The sequence below is a fragment of the Acinonyx jubatus genome, chromosome C1, assembly GCF_027475565.1.
Source record: "Acinonyx jubatus isolate Ajub_Pintada_27869175 chromosome C1, VMU_Ajub_asm_v1.0, whole genome shotgun sequence".
In the NCBI taxonomy this organism is placed as follows: Eukaryota; Metazoa; Chordata; class Mammalia; order Carnivora; family Felidae; genus Acinonyx; species Acinonyx jubatus.
This window is the reverse complement of record NC_069381.1, coordinates 150,640,188-150,664,232: the sequence shown is the minus strand read 5'-3', so window position 1 is coordinate 150,664,232 and position 24,045 is coordinate 150,640,188. Positions and strand designations below refer to the sequence as shown.

The following is a 24,045-nucleotide window of genomic DNA, read 5'->3' as shown; positions in this document are numbered from 1 at the left end:
TTTTCCCCTGGCTTATGTCATATTCCTTCCCGTACTTGCTAATATAAACTCTTAAGTACCACAGGGTAGGTACCTCAGCGTTAGCGCTCTTATGAATTATGTGTTTTTGAAGTAGATATGGAATTAACAGTTATCCCCACTTCATCATTTTTGGTGGCCCCAAAAGAATTACTGCGTCTTTCACCTTGTGGTTCAAATGAGTTCAAAAGAGGAAGACAGCGTTACATGATGGAAAGGGCCTCACGATCTCAATTAGATTAATAGACACTCACCCTAATCCAGTTCCATAGTATCTAACAAGGACTAAGTCTTGCTGTCTAAGTAATGAAATGGTAAACATAGACCGTGTGATAGTCAGAATACATTTGTGTTTGACATGTAAATTATCAACTAAACCTGGGTAAAGAAAGTAATAGCCACTGATATTTCTTCAATATTGAATGTATATCAGATTATTTAAATGGATTATTTCATGCTGACATCAATCCGATGAGATAGGTGCTGTTAGCTTCATTCTACAAAATAAAGAATTGGAATGTAGAGAAAATAAATTGTATTGACTCAACTTATACAGGTAGATAGTAAGGGAAGGGAAACAGGATTTATGCCCAAAACTTGCCTTATTTGTCGCTAGTACCGATACAGCGAGGTTTGAGAAGTATTCCCAGTACTATTTACTCAAAGTTGATTTCTGTGACAGATGATGAAGTGACATATAAGAGGAAAATCCAGAGATTCTCATTATCTTCTTGTGTAAGGCACTAACTTCTATGAAATTCTTAACGATACATTCCATAAACTTCATTGAGGATTAACGGCGAATTTTGCATCGGAAACAACATCATGCAGTGATCCTTTTGTGGAAGTGCCACGTCTGGGCTGTACCTGTATCTGCAGATGAAGTAGAGTGCTTTATGAAAGGGATTCCACCAAAATGCAGACATTTCTCCTCCTTCTGTGGGCCTGCAAACATCAATATCCATGATATATGCAGGCTTTTCGACCATTTCCACGGAAAAGTGGGTGCCTTTGGCAGATTATGCATAGTAAACTTACGGTCTTTTCAATATCCAAATCAATTCAAGGTCACTAGACACAACTCTTAGCAACCATCTCCATGAAAACGATTCCAAAATCCATTGCACAAAGCTTAGCCAAGATAACAGGATGGCTGTCTTTTGAAAGAGCAATATAATTTCCACAGAAAAAAATATCATTTGTGTCAGATAACTTATGTTCCTATTTTGTAAAATGGTCAAATTCCTCAGGAAGCTCCCTTACTTCCATTTACACTTTAAAACAAGGTAGGCTAAACTTACCTAAGAAGTCAACTAACATGTTCCTTCAACATCAACATTTTTCATAGTGGTGGCACATCCGTTCTGAGATCTGTGATGGACTACCATTCAGGACATTATATAATATTTAAGCCAAAATGAAGACAAATAGACAGTCATAAACACTTGACAAAAATATTCAGATGACATACAGCTTGCATTATTAACAGAAATGGAGTGGAAGCCAAATTATCTAAGAATAGTAGAAGTAGTTCCTGTTTTCTCTTGAAAAATTTGTAATGTTTTACTGTGGCAGGACAAGCACAATTATATGTTCGTTGAATTTCAAATTTTACGGTTATTTTTATGTTTCTTTAAAAATTTGATATTTCTGAGACTTACAAATATTAAACTGTGCTTACGTGATATATTCATTTCCTATTGCTGTTGTAAAAAATTACCACAAACTTGATGGCTTGAAATAACACAAATTTATTATCTTCCCATTCTGGAGGTCAGGAATGTGAGATGGGTCATAAACGTGGCTAAAATCAAGTGTCAGCAGAGCTGAGTTCATTCTAGAGCCTCTAGGGGAGAATCTGTGTCTGGCAGAAACTTCCACAACTACTCCCAGAGGACAACTGCGTGCCTTGGTCATTGCTGCATCATTTTGATCGGCTTCCATCATCTTACTCTGACCTGCTTCCTGCCTCTTATCAAGAGTTCTGTTGAGCCCACTTGGATAATCCAGGATAATCTCCCATCTCAAGATCTTTCACTCAGTCACATTTGCAAATACATTAATACATATCTTGGTCCTATTAGGTAACGTATTTACAGGTTCTGGGGATTAGGATGTACACATCTTTGGGGGAGAAGAACAGAATACTGACTAGTAATCCACTACTACGTGTGGTGACAAAAATAAGGATGTAGTTGAGGGTTGTCGTGAAAGGAGCCTGGGCTTTGTAGCAGCTAGACAGCTTTGGGACCCAATCCCAACTCCTCACAACCAGGCTGTGTCATCTGTGAAGTGATTGCTCCTTGGAGCCCTCCTGGAAGAGTTAGGTGGTACTTGTAAAGAATTCACCATAAACCTTCTCTTTATTCTCATTGGCTGCAATTGTGTATCATGTCAAACCCAGAACCAATCAGAAATCTAAGCAAGGGGATAGAATTATTCTGCATAAAATGAATCAGGGCTCATTCCTGGAGCTGGAGAAAATTGATCGATGAGCCTAGCAAGAGGGATGGATAGCTAAAAATAAGAAATAAAAATGGGGAAAAAACAGGGTTTTTTTAAGGAGGAAGGGAGAATGAATGCTGAATAGGCAACCAACAATAGCCATTGCTGAGCTTTCAAAATTTAACCTAAGCAATAATTACAACACAGAATAACTCTAAACACACAATTGCCTTCATTTTGTAACATGGTGTAATGTGTTTAAAATCCCTAGAATATTGCCTAGCACACAATAATATTCAATACATATCAGCTATGGTGCTATTTTATGAGTATTACTTGATGCTTTATTAGAAAGTTTCTTTTTTTTTATTAATGCTTTGGACAAGCATAAAATAGTAAACCTTAAGAAACAGGGATTTAAATGATGCCAAAAAACGGACTGAAACCTGGGTTTTCCGTCTGGCAGACAGAACTGGCCACTGGTCACATTTATGCCACCTGTTGCTTCTCACTCCCAAACGCCACATGCAGTCTTAGACATTGGTTCCTATTTGAGTCTTCGTCCATCCAGTCATTTACATTAGCGTCCAAACTCTGTCTGGCATTTCTTTTACGTGACCACAGACTCTTATTCACAATTCCTTCTCCTTTCGAGCTGTTTCTGCCCTCCGTCCTCTCTGCTTGATGCATGTGATTCTCCTAGTTCTCTGCTGTTACTTCGCACCACTTGGGGATAACCATCTCAGCCAGAAATCTTTGTGGTCCACCTGCTAGCGGGATGTTGCTCTTTGCTACCTTCACTGGCCACTACCCATCACCGCCGGCTACTGCAAGGTCCATGCAGCTTCCCACGGGACAGCACACCCAAGGGGAGCCAAGCTCCTAGGTGCTGGCTACTTCGCTCGTGAAACTGGAATTCCCAAACATGAACTGGCGGTGCAGGGAAGAAGAGCCCTCTTCACAACGTGATAATGTCACCAAACGGCAGGTCTTGGTAAAGCAAGGATGGTGAGAGACCTTAATGTGACCTGTTTGCAACTAGCAGTCAGGATCAAAATACTCTCCTGTACAGGGATTTTTATATTGTTTGCTTTCAATCAGAACTATTGAATACTATTGAATACTATTTATTCTGAGTATTCTTATTATACTCAGAATAAAATCTCAAAATCAAAATTATTAACATCGATTCTTTAATATGGGAGCATTTGGGATATTTTAACAAAAACAGAATATTCTCAAAGTGTAGAGACTGAATTTGATTTCACACAAACCTTTGTGAATGTTCTCCACTGAAGTCAAACTGTTTTTTTTGTTTTTTTGTTTTTTAAATATACTGAATTGCCACATATGCTGAGTGTAGGGTAGAAGCAAGTAGGCAGAGTTTAAGCATTAACTTTATTGTCTCTGCAAATCTCATAAAAACTCCCTTCCATTTCCTATAGCATATGAAGAGCTGGGCCCATACACAAAACTGAAATCAGTTTCCCAGTCCATGGATGTCACCCATTAGCTCTGCAGACAAATGAGCACTTGCTAAATATGCTTGGGGGATGATGATTGGGCACTTTGTGTTACATAACTTTGAAAGAAGTCAAAGTCTTTGCAAATTTGTGCAACTTGAAAGAGTCCATGCGTCTTCTGATTATGCTTAACCTGTAAGGGGATCTCTGTATTGTATCCTCTGTGTTGTTTCACCGTGTAATATCCCTGTCTATTTTCCACCTGGAATTTGTATAATTTTTTTTAAGTAGATAAAGTTTCCTCTCATGATCCTCCTGTCTCACCATCTTAGGTCGTCCCCCTCTGGTAATTCAAAACTCCTCAGGGCGTTGGTGCCTTGACTCTCCACCATCCAGTCTAAGTTCACTTTCTCAATATGTCTCCTGACTTCCCCACTGTTTCCACCCTCCAACCCCCACCACAATCAAAAAGCCTGTTCCTTTAAGGCATTAATTTCAGATTTTCAAAAAATAAATCGAATAATATCTTACGTTTATAACATTTCCACCTAAAAACATTCATGCATACACTTTTCTTATCTGATGCTCGTTACAAGTTTTTAATATTGGTAAGCTGGACATTCTATCCCCTTATATAGATGAGAAAATAGGTTTGTAGGAAAGAAATGAATTAAGCTAGGCCACCTAAGGAGTAAAGGAGGAGGTGTGACCCCCCCCCCCCCCCCCACACACACACGTAAGTTTCATGCTTCTTACCTTATGACTCCTTTACTGATCATTCTAAATCTTACTAAAGCACTTAATTTGCCCGGGCATTAATCAAAACAATAGTGCCTGTAATCAACGGCGAAAGAATTGGATTTTCCCCCCAAACATGCACATCAGTTTTTCTTATGTGGACCGGTACAGCAGCCAGTCCTTCTAACTGACGTGATTCCAACCGCTGGGATGCATTGTCAAAACAGACGTTTTTGGCTCTGAATGTTCCGATCGTCCTCCGTATTTGTACCTGTCTCTCCCCGCTCCTCCCACCTCTATAGGTAAAAAGGAGCAGAAAGAGAAAATGCAGTATATGCTTTCAACCAAAGGGCCAAAATTTGAGGTGTGGTAATTTTGGGAAATCTCCTCTCAAGTCTCAAGGGTCTCAGAGAAGTGATGGGGTTTGGTGACCTCCGGGTGCCGTGTATATCATCCTTGGAGGATTGAAATTGATTTTCTCCGCGTTCCCGTAGGAGAACCCAGAGCCTGCGCCCCCTGAGCGGCCCATCGCCTGGGAGTGCGCGTGGCGTTAAAGCAGACGGATGTGAGCGCCAGGCTTTGAGGGAATCATAAATGGTAGCAGCGGGGCTCTCATCCTGCTGCATTGTTTTGAAGTTATTCTTCCAGATTGTGCTTTCATTTCAGTTCATTCTTCTTCTCCGTGTGCTGCCGCCTGGGCTGGCTCGATTCTAAACTTGGCTTTTTTTAGCTCCTGAAAAACAAAAATTGGTGATCTACTCACTGATTTTAGTTTTACTATAAAAGCCCCAGGACTGAATTTTGCAAACAAAGCTGGAATAGGTCTGGTCTACACTGTATTCACTATCCTGTATAAAGCTATCCAAGCCATCAAACGTTAAGGTTGCCCTTCCACCCCTCCTCCCCCTCCCCACCCCAGTTGTTGGCCCCGCTTTCAGAGCCATCAATAGTGACAGCAAAGCGACGTTATACAGGAAGCAGGGAGGAATCGCTGTAAGGAACCGGGCTCTTCGTTTGCACAGGTGCTTTTCAAGACCCCCAGGGAAGGGTTTAGGGTGTGTTTCTGCGGTCACGTGTTTCTATAAAATTTGCAGAGCCGAGGCACTGAACTGCAGTTCTTTAAAGTTTCTCTCCCTTCCCTGGGCCCCTTGGGTGTCTGTCCGGTGGCATTGAAGGCCTGGGCTTTTGGGGGATCTGGATGAAGAGAGGCTGACTTGGAGGGACAGTTAGTTTGGGCTTACTGCAATAAATATATTCATGTCATTCTCAGGCACGTGTGTGTGGAGTTCAGCATCACCAGCCATTCATTGCAGGATCGGCTCCCAGATGCGCTCCTGTGGCCCGCCGGGCCACACACCTAGCATCGCGACAGCAAAAGCCACACCGAGGTCGGCTCATGACAGGCAAGTGTCTGTGGAAAACTTGTTATTATTATAAGACTTGGACATTTGTCAGCAGAGAATTAGAATCTCATCAACACCCAGCAAATATAAAAGTTATCTCCTGTCAGGAATATACTTAAAAAATGTAGCATATTGGGTTTTAAATACACCGTCGATGTAGCTCTCCCAATTTCTTTTTAATGGGAATTGCACAGACTAGAATTTATCAGAATTCCCATGTTTATCGGGAACAAACGATAGCAGTGACAACAGGAAGATTACTTGTTGTTGGTGTTGTTTTTGTTTTAAGTTTATTTATTTATTGAGAAAGAGAAGAGCAGGGGAGGGGCAGACATAGATATAAAGGTACAGAATCCCAAGCAGGTTCTGCCCGATTCAGGACTTGAACTTACCAACCTCGAGATCATGACCTGAGCCGAAATCGAGAGATGGACATTTAACCGACTGAGCCACCCAGGCGCTTTCAGGAAGGTTATTTGTAACAGTGCACATATGAAGGAAACTTGATAAAGTTTTTCTCAAATTTAATAGCAATCTTCATGTTTTCACCACATTACCAATAATGATTTTGAAGATGAGAAACTCCTCTGAACTATTACTATTATGGAAATATTTTGAATTATCATGCATAAGAAACACAGAATTATATTAATAGTCTCTTTATTAAAATACAAAAGTTTGGGGGCGCCTGGGTGGCTCAGTCGGTCATGACTTCAGCTCAGGTCATGACCTCACTGTTTGTGAGTTCAGGCCCTGCGACGGGCTCTGTGCTGACAGCTCGGAGCCTGGAAACTGCTTCGGATTCTGTGTCTCCCTCTCTCTGCCCCCTGCCCCCGTTCATGCTCTGTCTCTCTCTCTCTCTCTCTCTCTCTCAAAAATAAACAAACATTAAAAAAATTTTTTTAAGTGCAAAAGTTTTTGTCACATGAAGAGCTGAAGAGTATTCATCCAAACAATAAAGACAAAAATATATAATTGTCAGGCAATTAGTTAAAAAAAGAAAATTGCGACTTTTTCTTGAAATTGTGTATGTAGTGCATTTGACCACTTTTTTGAATTTGTAAATTGTCCTGGGTTCTTTTTTCTCATCTTAAGCCAATTTTTATATATGAACAGGTCAATCGCCCCTGACAGTTTGGGGACCTAGGAAAGAGTACAAAAATATGCACCCACACCACATATCTAAATATCTGTCTTAAATATGCTAATAAGTAAATAAAGTATGTTCCATAATCTTCACAACTATATGTCCATAATTAGGGGAAAATTTTTTTATTTTGTTTTTAGGTAACTGGAAGTTAGGCAAAATTCAAAGATGACAGAGATTAATTATTCTACGTAGGTGAGTATTCTATTAATGGAATGATGATTGGGGGTGATAATGTATGGATTTATGTTCATGGATTAAAGATATTTATTCCCATATTTTTCCTTTTATAAAAAGAATTATGTATATTATAAAAATCAAGGCCTTTAGTTAATTTTTATTTTATTGGTAATGACACCACATTATCAACTCTTTTTGAGAATTTTATAATTTTTTATCTATTTCAAGTTGGAGAAAATTGGCTTTGTTGGGTCAGTAAAACCGAAATTGTCAGTAAACTCCTTAAAAAACTACCTAGAACCTTGAGTTTGAATATCATGTTCAAACATTACAAGAGGTCATATATGATAGATTATTATTATTGCAGAAAACATTACAAAACATTCTAGTTTTATCCTATAAATAGTCCCTACTTATACTGTAATTTCATCATATTTTTACTTTTTTTTTAATGTTTATTTAGTTTTTGAGAGAGAGAGACAGAACACAAGTGAGGGAAGGCAGAGAGAAAGAAAGACACAGAATCCGAAGCAGGTTCTAGGCTCTGAGCTGCCAGCACAGAGCCCGACACGGGGCTCGAACTCACGGACCGCGAGACCATGACCTGAGCTGAAATCGGACACTTAACCCACTGAGCTACACAGGTGCCCCAACAATTTAATCATATCTCAAGGCGACATCTAGACCCATACAATAGATAAAGAATCTGTATTTACTTCAAGCACTTATTCATATCTTTATCTATATCTGTCTCTATATTTGTATCTATCCTTTTTTCATATTTGTATCTATCTATTTACCTACAAATGTAATAATAATATGAATTGTTTACTGTTAAAAATGTTTCTCAGGGGTCATTATTGCAAGTATTGTGAACAGTACGCTGATATGATGAGCCCCTCTGCAATCACACATTAGAAATGAGGAGAAGCATAAGCAAAGGAGTGAATGAATGAGTGAGTGACTGAATCCGTGGCACCACTGGAAAATGATACTTGAAGAAACCAAGCACTTGTTGTCATGCTTACTCAGAGAAAGGAGTTGACAAGAGAATCAACTTTTCTGCCATCCAAAATACTTTTGCTGCTGAAATCCACTTCAAACTCCAAAGCAATGTCGACCTCAGATGCAGAAATCTCAGATCTTCAGTGTTCAGACAGAGTAACCTCTTATTTATTTATTTATTTATTTATTTATGACAGACCACATGAAATGTGGAAAAACTTTTCCCTGTGGACTAAAGGTGTTTGTCATGAAGCCACATGTGTTTGAGTTTACAGGTTGCTCTGTGTGGGGCTGAGTGTCAAATCCCAACTTCTAGAGAAGCTGAGGTTCTTCAATAAACTCTGTGTGTGTGTGTGTGTGTGTGTCCAGAACAGGCCCCTCTTGTCCAAATTCAAGAGAAATACTGCTATTGTATCTAATTTTGTAGTTATAATTATTTTCTTAGAGCTGGCTTTGAAAATGTCTAATATTAAGTCCCACAAAACTTAGATTTACCCCCAGAGAGAACTTCTAGGTAAACATTGGAGAAAATACACACATGTGTTTGCTACAGCTCCTTTCCAAACCCCACTAAAATGCCTAAGTAGTGATATTTTGTTAAGTTATAAACCCCCAAGAGAAAATACTGGAAAGGATCCAACAACAACAAAATTTAGTAAGCTAAAAAACAGATGTGTGAGTGGTAACTGAATTAACAGACAAGGAAAGATGAAAACTTCAGGTGTCAGTCAGTCTTGGAGTCTTTTTCTTTCACATCCAACATCCATCCTCTCAGAAAATTCTCCTGGCTCTACCTTTAAAATATACCCAGAATCTCATCACTTCCCACCATCTTTACTAGGACTACCTACGATTATGGGTTAAATTGTGTTCACCCAAAAGATATGTTGAAGCCTTCAACTCTGGTACCTAAAATGTGACTTTATTTGGAAATAGAGTCTTTGTAGATATAATAAAGTTAAGATGAGGTCATGCTAGATTGGGGTGGGCCCTAAATCCAATAACTCATACAACAGCTCTCTGGAGACACACACACACATTGGGGGGTAAGATGGCCAAAAAAAGATGATGGCAAAGATTGGAATTATGCTACCACAAAATGAGGAATTCTAAGGATTCCTGACAAACACTAGAAGCTGGAAGAGGCAAGAAGTCATTCTTCCCTAGAGCCTTCGGAGGGGAGGCTTTCCAGAGTGGGAGAGAATACATTTTTGTTGTTTAAGACACCCAGTTTGTGGTACTTTGTTACAGCAGCTCCAAAAATCAAACATGGCTGCCATTATTTCTTGCCTGGACTAATGAAGTTATTCCTAACTGATTATTCGGCTTCTACTCTGGCCATTCAATCAGTCTCTTCTCAACACAGCACCAGTTATCTTCCTAAAATATAAATCAGATCACGTCATTTCTGTGCTTAACACCTTGTTTGGGCATGCTGTTTCTTCTGGAGTAAAAGCCAGTCTTTGCACAATGGCACACAAGGCCCTATATATCAGAGCCTACTTCTACTGCACAACTCTGTCACTTCTCCACCTTCCTCATCACCTCCCACAGTATTTTTTCCTTCATCCGTTCCACTCCAGACACACTGGCCTCCTCGCTGTTCATCAAACACATAAGGCAGGCTTTTTACCTCAGACTGTGGCACAAGAGGTTCCCTCTTCCTGCAACACCCTTGCCCCAGATATTCCCTGGAATAACTCTCTCACTTCCATCAAGTCTTAGTCAGAATTCACACTCTCAGAAAGACCTATCACAACCACCCTTTTCAAAAATGCCACCTGCCCTTCATCTTCTGGCATTCTCAATCCCCTATCCTACCATTATATTTTTTTCATGACATTTACCTGTTTCTAAAACATTAAATAATTTATTTAATTATTGTGTATCTTGTTTATTGACTATCTCTTACATTCTATAAACCTCTTGAGGAGAGGGGATTTTTTTGTTTGTTTGTTTACTGTTATATCCCAAGTGCGTGATCCCTGCCTGGCACATGATAATAAATATTTGTTGGATGAATTTGTTGTATTGATTGAAGAATCTTAATCTCTATCAGAGAGCCCCAGAAATAGTAAAGAAGTCCTGACTGCCAGAAATTCTAGAAATAGAATAGAATTTGGGACTGAGATGGGAAAATATTTGAAAAGTTATATAAATAATTATTGGATACCCATCTGTCTTCCATCCTCCAGGAAAAGGGAATAGGTTTACTCTTTGGAAAGAGTCTCTGGGAGACTCTTAAGGGTCAGGCAATGATTTCAGGCTTATCACTTAAAATTTGTTCACTGCACAGGGAGATCCAAAATTTTATTGTGTTATTTGACTCCAAGAAGATTGACATTCAAGCTCATGAATCATGGGTGGGAACTTGCAAGATTTCTTTCTAGAGAAAGTGACAAGCCCAAAAGAAAATATTTACTGATACAAAGAGTTGAGGGTCCTTCCAAAAAAACAACCCAGTCAAATCACCTCTTTCGAGACAGTGTGAAGCTGCCTGTTTACACCAGACAGCTAATAAGCTTTTAGAGCCTAATCCTAAAACCTGAAGGGATCATCTTCATGAAAGCATCTAATGTGAAAACTCTACCCACCAGCAATGGAGTAAAAGAGGTTTATGTATTTCATTAAGAGAATAATATAACTTTGTAAGAACTCTGTAAGAAAAATGAAATCTTGTGTTATGAGAAGTATTTTCAACTAAATATATCTGTTTTAAGCCTTAAAATATCAACAGCTTATGATGATTATATTCTGGTGTTTTTTTTTTTGTTTGTTTGTTTGTTTGTTTTTTTCAAAAATCAGACCAATGATGTTTACCAGACATTGGAAATCATAATGTCAGGCAAAGTAAAACACCTCTATGTAGATTTGCTGCATTGATCCAATCATTTTGATTAGACTCTTTTTATCCAGATTTTAAATTCAAACTACTTTGGCCCAATTTACAAATATTTATTGAGTGCTTACTGTGTGCAAGGTATTTTTGAGTGCTGAGAAATATATAATATCATTACTATTGCTACACTGTGAGATATCCAGCAACAGGAATTAGTACTTTTGTTTGGTAACCAGAGTGAATTGAAACAAAGAGATTATGTGATTTAGGCAAAATCAAATCATTAGCTAGAAAATCCCACTGTGGCAAGTCTTCCCAACTGACAAAACCCAAATTCCTCCGGGAATTTGGCTTTGATGAAGTTTCTTGTCTTTTGTCTAATCAAGCACCTACCTAGAAATTCCCATGGTTTATTACATCAAACCAGACAGATTACATGTGACGCTTTCTCAAAGCATTTTAAAGTCCCCCTCCCTGCTTCCAACCATGCATTTTATTTTCACCTAGTGAAAGGGAGCCGTTAGTTCAAGATAACTCCAAAAAGCTCATTGGCTCAGGTAATTACTTGATTTCCTCCCTTTGAAAATGTCATGCACATTTTAAGCACATTGACAAGCAAGTTTGAAATGCTTGTCACATTCTGAGATGCTACAAAATGTAGTCTGCAAGGATAAGTGGATCTTTGGATTAAAAGCTGTTATTAGGTCCAATCTTTGTGATTTTTTTTTTCAATCTTCAATGGAGAAACAACACTCTCTTGTCTGATGCTCATCTCCCAAAATTTTCTGAGATCCATCTAACAGTGAAGAGTCTCTCAAGGACAAACAGTAGAAACCCCAATTAAAATTGGTGTAAACATTATGGAAATTAATATTTCACTTGCTAGAAACCCAGTGGATTTCAAGAAAGTTAAGTCACGCTCAAAGACTTCATTGTGTCTCTGTTTTTCCATTTTTGGAGGTATCACCTTCATCTTATTAGTGGTAAGATGGCTGCAGTGAGGCCAGGAGGTATATCTAGACATGATAAGAATCAGAAGAGAGATGCTTTCTTCTTATGCACCCCGAGAAGCCAAAGAAAATTTCCCAGAAGTCTCTCTGGACAACTTCTCCTCACATTGTATCACCATATCACATGCTCCTTTCTGAATCAATCACAGACAAGTATGATTACATGATATTAAAAATTGGGGAAGAAATGGATGGTGAGGGGTTAACCATACTGTTCTTTTCTTTGTCTTTCACTTGTTTCTGACTGGGCACTTAGTTTGGGTTTTTTTGTTTGTTTGTTTGTTTGTTTGTTTTTTTAATTTCTTCCCCAGGTTTGGCATCCCTGTGTTATTATTTCAATAAATTAGTTTAAAATTAGAATTAGGTTAAAATTAATGTAATGGATTAGAATGCACCTGTTTCAGGCCACAGTTAGCACCAAATGCAAGGATTTATTAAGTTTGATGTTAATTAATTTAAATGCAAAGATAATTTGAAACTACTTATGATCACCTTTTGCTTTCTACCCCAATGTCTCTTCATTAATAGATAATTCAGGATATGTAGAGTAAAAAATTTTGAGTTTCAGTCTTCTCTCTTCCACGTACAAAGTGTATAACCTTTGACCAATTACTGTCTGTGAATCTTAAGTTTTGATTACTGATCATCGAGTCCTATATTATTGAGGCCTATAGGTTTTATTAAATAAGATAATCTAAAAATATATAAAACGTCAAAGGCTATACAGAGTTACAATATTGAGAATTTTAGATAAGATTTTATGTTAATAACTTTAGAAAACATCTCATTTGACCATTACAATAATTTTATGGGGACAGTATTATATTATTATTATTATTATTATTATTATTATTATTCCTGTCTTAGAAATGAAGAAATTGATACTCCGAATTTAAGTGACTTGTCTCAGTAAGTGGCAGATCTGGGATTGAACTAAACCCATGCCTGTATGACCCTAAAACTCATGTGTTCAACCACCACGCCCAATATTCAAAATTGCTGTTACTATTTCTGAAAATTCACTCACATACAGTTCCCTTGTTATTCCTATGTAATGGTCTATAATGTATAAATCAATGAATATTCGTTGAGCATATACTATGTGTTGGATATTAGGCCATATGTTGAGACAGATTTGAATAATTATGATGTGTTCTCTGTTCTCAAGGCAATTACCATCTTGCCAGGGAAACTAAAATAATTGCTCAGTCAAGGCAATACGCCTTATTAACAAACTAGCACAGGCAGTAGCTACTTCAGAATGTGTGTACTTTCAGAGAAGGGGTAGTGAGTAGTCACGAGGCTTCAATGTTTACAGCAGCACTACTAACAATAGCCAAATTATGGAAAGAGCCCAATGTCCACTGACTGATGAATGGATTAAGAAGATGTGATATATATACATACATACAACGGAATACTACTGGGTGATGAAAAAGAATGAAATCTTGACATTTGCAACAACATGGATGGAACTTCCATGTTATGCTTACGCTAAGCAAAATAAGTTAGAGAAAGACAGATATCACATGATTTCACTCATATGTAGAATTTGAGAAGCTTAACAGATGATCATAGTGGAAGGTTAGGAAAATAAGATGAAAACAGAGAGGGAGGCAAACCATAAGGGACTCTTAAATACAGAGAACAAACTGAGGGTTGATGGGGGTGGGGGGTGGGAAAAATAGGTAATGGGCATTAGGGAGGGTACTTGTTGGGATGAGCACTGGGTGTTGTATGTAAGTTATGAATCATTGGATTCTACTCTTTAAGCCAAGACTACACTGTTAACTAACTTGACAATAAAACAAATAAACAAAAAAAAACAGGAAAAAAAATAAGGGGGCTTTAGCTGGTCAGGTATCATTAACACAGGGAATGAAGATGAGGAAAGATGTTTCACATTGCTCAGTACTGATCATCATACCACGTGGTCTGGTGAGTAAGAATTTGTGGGGAGAAGTAAACTAAAGTGCCCAGGATAGAAGGTCTGTGTAAGGAAATCTGAAGATTGATGCTGATGAAGAACTTCTGCAATAATTCTGCCTCAGGAAGGCACTATATTCTCAAGAGAGCTGAGTTGGGAGATACCAGGACAGGTAAGAACTTTCCAGACAAGGAAATGGCAGAGTCAGATTTTATCATTTTCAGATTTGATGAGAGTGCTCTCCAAGCTTATTCTCTGTCTATAAATGCCTCTTTGTGCTCACATATTTTATTATTTGCCAAAGGAATCGTCACAGAAAACATCCGGGCTTTCTTGGGGCGCCTGGGTGGCTCACTCGATTAAAAGCATCTGACTTCAGCTCAGGTCAGGATCTCACGGTTCGTGAGTTCGAGCCCCATGTCAGGCTCTGTGCTGATGGCTGGGAGCCTGGAGTCTGCTTTGGGTCCTGTGTCTCCCTCTCTCTCTGCCCCTTCCCCCACTCATGCTCACTTGCTCTCTCTCTGTCTCTTTCAAAATAAATAAACATTAAAGAAAACATTAGGGCTTTCTTAAAAAACTAAATTTTAGGAATTAAAAAAATCTTCTAAGATTATTTCTCTAAAGAGAGCTATGGGATCTCTCCTCTTTTCCACACCCTCTCACACCTTGTTGTGTGTAGAGCTTTGTCTCAGTGTCCCTGAACTTTCTTGGATTAAATTAAAAATTTTTTTCACTAGAAGCTTTAACTTCTAGAAGCTCAGTTAGTACCCTTCTAAATATTTAAAATTCTCCTCTTCCCTCTTCCCTTCCCAAACACACACACACAAAACACCAATGTGCAAGTATAGAAAACATTAAGTCCCACTTCATCTTTTGTCTTGGAAATCCCATTTTTAACCAGGTATATTACAATAGTAATTTCTGTGAGCCATAAAAATAATTGAATAAAAGATTAAGCTTTTTAGAATTAATTTTTAATTTTTAGCAACTTTGTGGCGCTATCATGTATATACAATAACTAGTATGTAACGTAAGCGTCCAACTGGACAGGTTGGACCCATGAAATTACCGCGGTAACAATACAGAACATCTCCATAAACATCACAAAGTTTCCTTGTGGTTCCTCTGCAACCCATCTCTCTCTACATCCCTGACCAACCCCCTCCCCACCAAAAAACAAACAAAAAAACCCACTGATGTGCTTTCTATCACTTTAGATTGGTTTGTAAGTACCTTTTATGTCTAACTTTCTTTCGCTCGGTATAATTATTTTGAGGCTCATCCATGGTGATGCATGCATCAGCAATTTGCTCCTTTTTATTCGTGAAGAATATTCCATTGTATTGTTATGCCTTCATTTGCTTATCCATTTACCTATTGCCATATATTTGAGTTGTTTCCAGTTGGGGCTTTTACATATAGGGCTGCTATGAACATTTGTGACAAGTTTTTGCATGAGTATACATCTTTTAATCCTTTGCATAAATGCCTAGGAATGAAATGACTGGATTAAATGGTAAGGGTCTGGAAATCTGCCAAATTATTCACCAGTATCGTTTTATCATCTTATATTTCCACCAGCAGTGTATGACAATTTCAGGTTTCCCACATCCTTACCATGGTCAGTCTTTATTGATCAACATTCCTGAAAGCATAGATTGGTTGCAGTTGTAATTTGCATTATCTGGTCAGCATCTCCTCCGTACTTCTTTTCCATCGCATACCTTTAGTAAAACTTGTGATCACATTTCTTACCCATCGATTTTTATTGTGTTGTCTTATTATTGAGTTGTAAGAGTATTTTTTATATTCTGGACACAAATTCTTTCCTTGACTTCTTGTTACAAGTATTTTCTCCCAGTTTGGGTTTCTTTTTCCTTTTTCTTTGTGGAGAAATAAAAGTTTTTAAACACTGATAAAATCTAATTTATTGATTTCCTCTTTTTGTGCCCTAGACAAATCCTTGCCTAATCCAAGGTTGCAAGGTTCTTCTCTTACATTTTCTTCTAGAAAATTTTATGGTTTTCTGTTTTATTTTTAGGTATATTATCCATAACAAATTAATTTTTGTGTATAATTTGAGGTAAGAATTTGTTCTTTTTCCTTATGAATATCCAGTTTAGAAGAACCATGACTTTTCTTTCCCCAAGAAATTTCCTGGGTAACTTTACTGACAATAAATTAAATATATATGTGTGGGGGGGTTAATTTTTAGACTCCTGAGTTCCATTGATCTATATGCTGATCTGTTAGATAATAAGAAACGACCTTGATTATTACAGCTTTAAAAGTCTTGAAATCAAGTAGTGTTAGTCCTCCAATCTTGTTCTTCTTTCAAACATTATTGGCTGCTTTAGATCATTTGCATTTCCATGTAACTTTAAAATCATTTGTGAATTTGTCATTTTACATTTTTGATTAGGATTTTGTTAAATCAATCCCCATGTTTAAAATATTCAGTCCTCTTGGGGTGCCTGGGTGGCTCAGTCAGTTGAGCATCCGACTTTAGCTCAGGTCATGATCTCACAGCTTGTGAGTTTGAGCCCCACATCCAGCTCTGTGCTGACAGCTCAGAGGCTGGAGTCTGCTTCAGATTCTGTGTCTCCCTCTCTCTCTGCCTCTCCCTCTCTTGTGCATCCTCTCTCTCTCTCTCTTTCTCACAAAATAAATAAACATTAAATTAAAAAAATTTAATATTCAGTCCTCCAATCCATTAACGTGTTCTATATCTCCATTTCCTTGGTCTTTTTTAATCTCTGTCTGCAGTAATTTTAAAGTCTTCCTCATAGTGGTTTTATGCATCTTTTGTTAGATTGATTTCAATGTAGTTTGTGTAGTTAGGCACTATTTAAAATTAAATCTTATTTTAACATTCATTTCTTAATTGTTTGTTGCTAATATTAAAAAAATAAGTAGTTGACTTTTGTTCTTTCTGCTTTAAGTGCTATAGCCAAGTAAAGTGAATAAGCAACTAGAAGCTCATCTAGAAACACAGTCTATGGATAAGGTGAATTTTTGACTCAAATGAGTACATTCCTAACTTGTGATCAAATATGATTCTTGACTCAAATTAATTTATCTCATTTTATTTTTATTCAATTATTTATTTATTTCTTTATTTAGAGAGTGAGAGAGAGAGAGTGGGAGAGGGGCAAAGGGAGAGAGAGAGAGAGAGAGAATCTCCACCTTTAGCATGGAGCCCAATATGGGCTCAGTCCCATGACCCTGGGATCAAGACCTGAGCCGAAACCAAAAGTCAGATGCTCAACTGACTGAGCCACCCAGGCACCCCTAAGTTACCTCATTTTAAATTATGCTAGGTAAAAACAGTAAAAGTTAGACCACCAGGGACTGTTAAAGTACTTTATATATAAATTTTTCTTAGTCTTGCAACAACTTCGTTTTAGGTACGTTGTAATTACCATTTTGCAGAAGCTGAAGACTGTAATTAAGTAACTAGATCACATTTACTAATCAAATCATCTTCACAGACCATACTCACCCAGTTTTATACAATGCTTTTGAAAAGCTTCTTAAGACTCTACTCTTGAGTTGAAACTAGAAGAACTTTTGGTGTGCTTTTGTGAAATTTCCAATAGTGACACATAAATCCACTCTAATGAGAATAGTACTTCAAGAGTTCATTCTTGGGGCACCTAGGTGGCTCAGTCGGTTAAGCACCCGACTTTGGCTCAGGATGTGATCTCACAGTTCACAAGTTGGAGCCCTGTGTTGGCTCTGTGCTGACAGTTCAGAGCCTGGAGCCTGCTTCAGTTTGTATGTCTCCCTCTCTCTCTCTGCCCCTCCCCCACTTGTGCTCTGTCTCTTTCTCTCTTTCAAAAATAAACATTTTTTTAAAAGTTTAAAAAAAAGAGCTCATTCTTGCAGCATCCTTTCTAAGAGGAAAACAAAACAATGTAGGAAATAAAATGTTGGAAAGGATGATGTTGGGCTAAGACTTGATGGGGGTAAAATTTAAATGAATTCTGAGGCAAAATGAGGGAAGGTGAGGGAGAAAGGACCTCAGTGTTATTAGAGATGAAATAGAAAAGACAGAAGCCTAAGATTTTACTTTTACTGTTCCCTCCTCACCTCCTCTGGGAGAAGCAATGAGATCATTATTAGTTTCATTTAACCGTCCAGAGAATTGAGACCTTCAGAGGATAAGTAATTTGTCCAAAGTCTCCCAGCTAAGTAGTGTTTTAGGAGCAGGGATTCAAATACAGGACCTTTGATTCCAGATCTCAGACTCTTTCTCCACAGCATACCCCTTCTTCTATCCGCTCTCACCAACTCCTATCCCCACTCTTCCCAAAGATTTGCTCTGGAAGCCAACCGAATATGGTGAAAGGAAGGATGGGTACAGAAAGTAAAAGCCCAGCATAGAAATGCAAAATGGACTGAACAATAATGTTTGGGACATGCCTCTGCAAGGTTAGCCTAAATACAGGGAAAAGAATAATATTGTTCCCAGAGTTGAGAGGGAGAGAGCCAACAGTACCTATTCCCTAGATGTTTGGAGGTGGTTGGGACTTTCGATGAAAGGAATGGAGGAAATATCATGGTAGGTCTCAGTGACACCAAGTTTTCAGAACTTGAAAGAAAAAAGAAAAATTGTCAGAAAAAGACTAAAGAGAGCCTCCAGTCCTTTCATAAATGCTTTACGCTGGTTTCTTTTCTTTATCCAATTCCTCAAATTAAGTAGGGAAATGGAAATTCACGGCTCCCTACACGCCCCCAACTTTGATCCTATCTACTAATTTACAATGAAAGGTTAGCTTCTCTGAAACTGTAACATTTGAAACCTATTTGTATTTTTTTTAAAGTAAATGATTTGCCTACTATTAAATTTCAAACATTCTTAAAGAGCTGCAAGGAGAATTTTGGGTTTGTTTCCCCTTAGGAACCAATGTGGAAGGTCAAATTTCTTTGAGTAAAGCTGCTGTAAACCTGAGGGAGATTAAATGTATTCACTCCTTGGCGGTTAAAAGAGACATTTAATAGAGTTCTTCCTATCTAGTCAGAGAGCACGGTGTAGTTCTAAGTTAGAATTAAAGGGGCTGTTTGCATTTCCACTTCGTGGTCTTATTAGCTTTATCCTATTAGGAACAATTTCTATTAATGAACTAAGAAGCAGATGGACCTTGGCAGCAGAGAAAAGCTTTGTTTTCAAGATGTCAGAAAAAAAAATTGGCTAAAAATATCATTCAAAATTTGAATTACACACTAGCCTTCTTTTTAGCCACTTACCATTCTAAGTATATATTTTAATGACACAAGTTTTGTACTTGAAAGTTCCAACTTTCAAAAGCAAGGAAAAGGAGATCATGCATTATATATATACACACACACACACACACACACACACACACACACATATATATATATTGCAATGAGAGTATTTTGTTGGCTAGTTTTTGGTCTTCTTTGTTTCTGTGTCTATGCAACACAATTAAGGAAATTAGGATACTATGAAGCTTTCTCATAAACTCGTGTAGTTCACATTAATTCAGCAATAGAGGTTAAGAATGAGGGGAAAAAACAATTTTTAAATATGTAGGGAATTTCACTTGCTATTTCACACCAGGGGTTTATGTCCCTTATTCTTGAGAGCCTTTAAAATAATGCTGACATATACATATAATCCATAGAAATTATCCCCAAACCACAACAATGTTATATACAATACACGCAAAGCCATGTACACTCAATTTAATAGGTAAATAAAGGTATTTTCAAAGCAACTTCAACTCATTTTTCCTTAAGAGCTAACTTTTAAAATCCCTGAACCAAAAGCTGTCAAAGACATATTGTTCAAGCCAGAATATTTTTAAGTTTTTATTTAAATTCCAGTTAGTCGACATACGGTGTCATTTTAGTTTCATGTGCACAATATAGCGATTCAACATTTCCACACAACACCCGCTGCTCATCACAACAAGTGCCCTCCTTAATCCCCATCACCTATTTAATCCACCTCCCCCCCATCTCACTTCTGGTAACTATCACTTTGTTTTCTATAACCGAGTCTGTTTCTTGGTGTGCCTCTCTCTCTCCCTTTTTGTCCCTTTGCTCATTTGTTTTGTTTCTTAAATTCCATATGAGTGAAATGATATGGTATTTGTCTTTCTCTGACTGACCTGCTTCACCTAGCATAATACTCTCTAGCTCCATCCAGGTTTGCAAGTGGCAAGACTTCATTCTTTCTTATGGCTGAATAATGTTCTTTTGTATACGTATACCACATCTTCTTTATCCCTTGATCAGTCAGTGGACATTTGGGCTCTTTCCGTATTTTGGCTATTGTACATAATACTGCTATAAGCATCAGAGTGCACATATCCCTTCAAATTAATATTTTTGCATTCTTTGAATAAATACCTAGTAGTGCAACAGCTGGATCACATGGTACTTCTATTTTTAACTTTTGGAGAAAGCTCCATGCTTTTTTCTATAGAGGCTCCACCAGTGTGCATTCCCACCAACATTGCAAGAGGGTCCCCCATTCTCCACATCCTGTTGCATCTTGTGTTGCTGGTTTTATCCACTCCGAGTCAGAATTTTTTTAAGCTTTCCGTTAAATTAAAAGTTTACTCTGTTGGGTTTCTGAACTTATCTGTTGGTAATTTATATTAAAATCAAAGAAATTACAAACCCAAATAAATAAGAAACAAAAGAGTACTTTATCGCTAACGACTATAACATATGTATTCAAATACATAAAGGTATGTAAATTTCCATGAATATATAAAAGTGATTCAGCAATGTACATTATTTTAATGTGTTCTCACCTGAATTTCTTCCAGTGACAGAGAAGTGACATGTCCCATCATTAGTTCATAATATCTACGCTAATGCTGGTTAGCACTAGCAAAAGGAACAGTGTCAGATTCAGTTTTTCTTGTTCTAATAGCAAAAGTCAGAGAGAAAGAGAAAGACAGAGATAGAGAGAAAGTGAGATTGAGCACAGTTAAGAGTAGAGGACTAGCAAACTGACTTAGCTGATACATTTTCCTTTTGCTTGATTATAAGCTCATTGGTTTGTGATTCCTGTATTCCCCACTGTACCAAGGAACACTGCTTTGTTCCCACACCTGGCTAAAAGGAATGTTAATTTTTTTTTTTTTTTGGCAAAACTTATCCCTTACACAAGCAAGCCCTTTTATATTTGAGTTTTCAAGTCTTTCATATTATACATACTTACTTCTAAAAGCAGAATATTCTTCATCTGACTTTCAACTTAGGTACATATTAGAATCACCCAAGAAACTTCTAAACATGCAATGCATAGGGCTACTTCCCGGAGATTCTGATTTAATTTGGTTTGAGATGGTCCCTGGACATTGGGGGAAAAATGCCACATGATTTTCATGTACATCCAGGTGGAAAACTACTGAAGTATTTTAGTATTAGTTTGAATACTTATAGAGGTTGCATATGAAATCAAGTGTGAGGAGAATCCTAATATAGATTTAGTAATGATTGCTGTGGGTTTAACTTTATGATTATAAGTGTTGGACATCACGGTATATGACAATTGAAAGATGGTTTTAAAAAACACATAAAGTGGTTAAATTATAGAGATCATAACTGTGATCTGATGAGACAATAATAACATTAACAATATTAATTGAGCACCTAAGATGGACAAAGAACACAAAAACAGAATTATACTAAAATGATACAAATGAGCGGGGGATGCTTGGTAAAAAACTTCCAGGGAAATCATTATCCAAGAATGCTAAAAAGCTGATTAATAACAGTAACAGGAAACATGGCTTAGACTTTATTTGTAACCTCCTTAACAGTTTTCAGTACCGCCCTAAGAACTTACATACCTATATGAGTAACATATCTAGATGTGACACACATTATATTACAGTAACAATTTGGCTTAATATTAGGTATCACAAGATTACTTAATATGCTTTCTCACAGTAACTGACCAAAATGCAAAAGTATCATTTCAAAATTACTATCAATTAAAAATATCAATATTTTATCTTTCAGCTTTGTGAAACATTTATCTCAAACGAATGTTTTATGCTACTAGATTTTTTTGTTTATTATAACTTTTCGTGATTCACTAAGAAACAGTTATAGAAAGTTGACAACGCTAAACATTTCATTTGTCAACTGTGTGTTGAATGAATAAATAGAAAGCATAAAAGCTCTACTTTTTATTTTTCACATATGAATATTGAGATTTTTTTCAACATTGCATTATCTCAGAAAGAATCAGAGATGGCTATTGGCGCACCTGAAAATGAATTCATTAAGGTGGCAGGAGCTCAGAGCAAACCTTGTTCTATTTTATTTGCCCTATGAGAGCTTAATAGTCACATGATAATACTAGCCAACACTTATGTATTACTGCCATGTGCCAGGCACTATTCTAAGCATGTTACATGTATTAGGTCATTTAAGAACCCCATTAATAATGAGGCTTCAGTTTACATTATATGGATCACCGTTACTTATAAATTCTAAAAAAATGTTTTTAGGCAGAGTTGATTAGATCCAACTGTCTTCCAGGAAATGTATATTAGAAAACTAAATCACTAATTGCATTTTAAATATTCAGAAGTGGTTTGTTGAACAAAAGTAGATTCAAAGATGTTATTCATAATGTGCTAACCTTCTTGATGAATTCAAGAACGACTCTGCATTCTAATCTTTGATCTCTCACTTTCCCTCTCTCCTTATGTTTTTTGCACCCCCCCCCAATGATTAGTCTTCAATAATGAGGCCAAAGTTGACTTCTTGCACCTGTTGCTCTAGCCATACTACCTACTTTCTACAATCTCAATGGCATTTTGGATCAGAACCAGCCACCAAGCTGATCCAAAGTTTTTTAAAAGGCGGTTCTGGCTACTTCAACCCACTTTCCCACACTCGGGCCCTTTTCAAGCTCACTTACTATCTCTTTCTCTCCTCATTGCATTTAATTTTCCTAACTTTCTCCAGACTTCCCATTGAGGCTAGATTTCAAATTACTTGCCTCTTTACCTTAAATAAAAGGGCCAATGAAAGTCTTTAGTAGAAAGGCTATGTCAGTTTCTGTTAGTTTTCTTTTTTCTCATTAGAGAAGTTGTCATGGTCGAGTAGAACCCCCTCCCCTCACCAATTCCCCTCACCTTACCTCAGAATGTCAGAGTGTGACAGTTTTAGAAGTAGGGTTGTGGCAGTTGTACGTGATTAAGTTGAAGCCATGTTGGAATAAGATGGACTCCAATGCAATTAGCCTCCAATGCATTTAGACTTATGTGCTTATAAAAAGGGTAAACTGGGGTGCATACACACACACACAGACATACACACACACACACAAAATACCATGTAAACAGAAAAGCAGAGATCAGGGCAATGCATCTATAAGCCCAGGAATGCCAAAGACTGATGACAAACCATCAGAAGTAGGAAAGAGGCATCGAAAACATTCTCCCTTGCAGCCTTCAGAAGAAAACAACCCTGCTAACACCTTGAGCTCAGACTTCCAGCATCCAGAACTACAAGACAATAAATTTCTGTTGTTTAGGACACCCACTTTGTGGTACCTTGTTATAATAACCCTAGCAAATTGATGCCGAAACTAAATACACAGATGACTGTACTGCTATGTCTTTATACCTCCCTACCTCTTCACATGGTGGGGGTATTTGAACCAACTCTCCTTAGAAATAAGTATATGTTGGGGGCGCCTGGGTGGCTCAGTTGGTTAAGCGTCCAACTTCGGCTCAGGTCATGATTTCATGGTTCGCGAGCTTGAGCCCTGTGTCAGGCTCTGCACTGACAGCTCAGAGCCTGGAGCCTGCTTCGGATTCTGTGTCTCCCTCTCTCTCTGCTCCTTCCCCGCTCATGCTCTGTCTC

The 24,045-nt window shown here is 37.7% G+C and overlaps 1 long non-coding RNA gene across 3 annotated transcripts; it reads right to left on the bottom strand.

Moving 5' to 3' along the window:
* Positions 1-3,842: 3,842 nt before the first annotated feature.
* Positions 3,843-24,045, bottom strand: LOC128314049 (uncharacterized). 3 transcript variants are annotated; one of them, XR_008295400.1, is made up of 4 exons: positions 23,814-24,045; positions 20,967-21,081; positions 5,906-6,075; positions 3,843-5,397 (listed from the first exon to the last, which is right to left on the bottom strand). It is a non-coding gene; the product is annotated as an uncharacterized LOC128314049 (long non-coding RNA). The 3 variants fall into 3 exon arrangements; XR_008295399.1 differs by lacking the exon at positions 23,814-24,045 and adding an exon at positions 21,380-23,050; XR_008295398.1 differs by lacking the exon at positions 23,814-24,045 and having other exon boundaries at positions 20,967-23,050.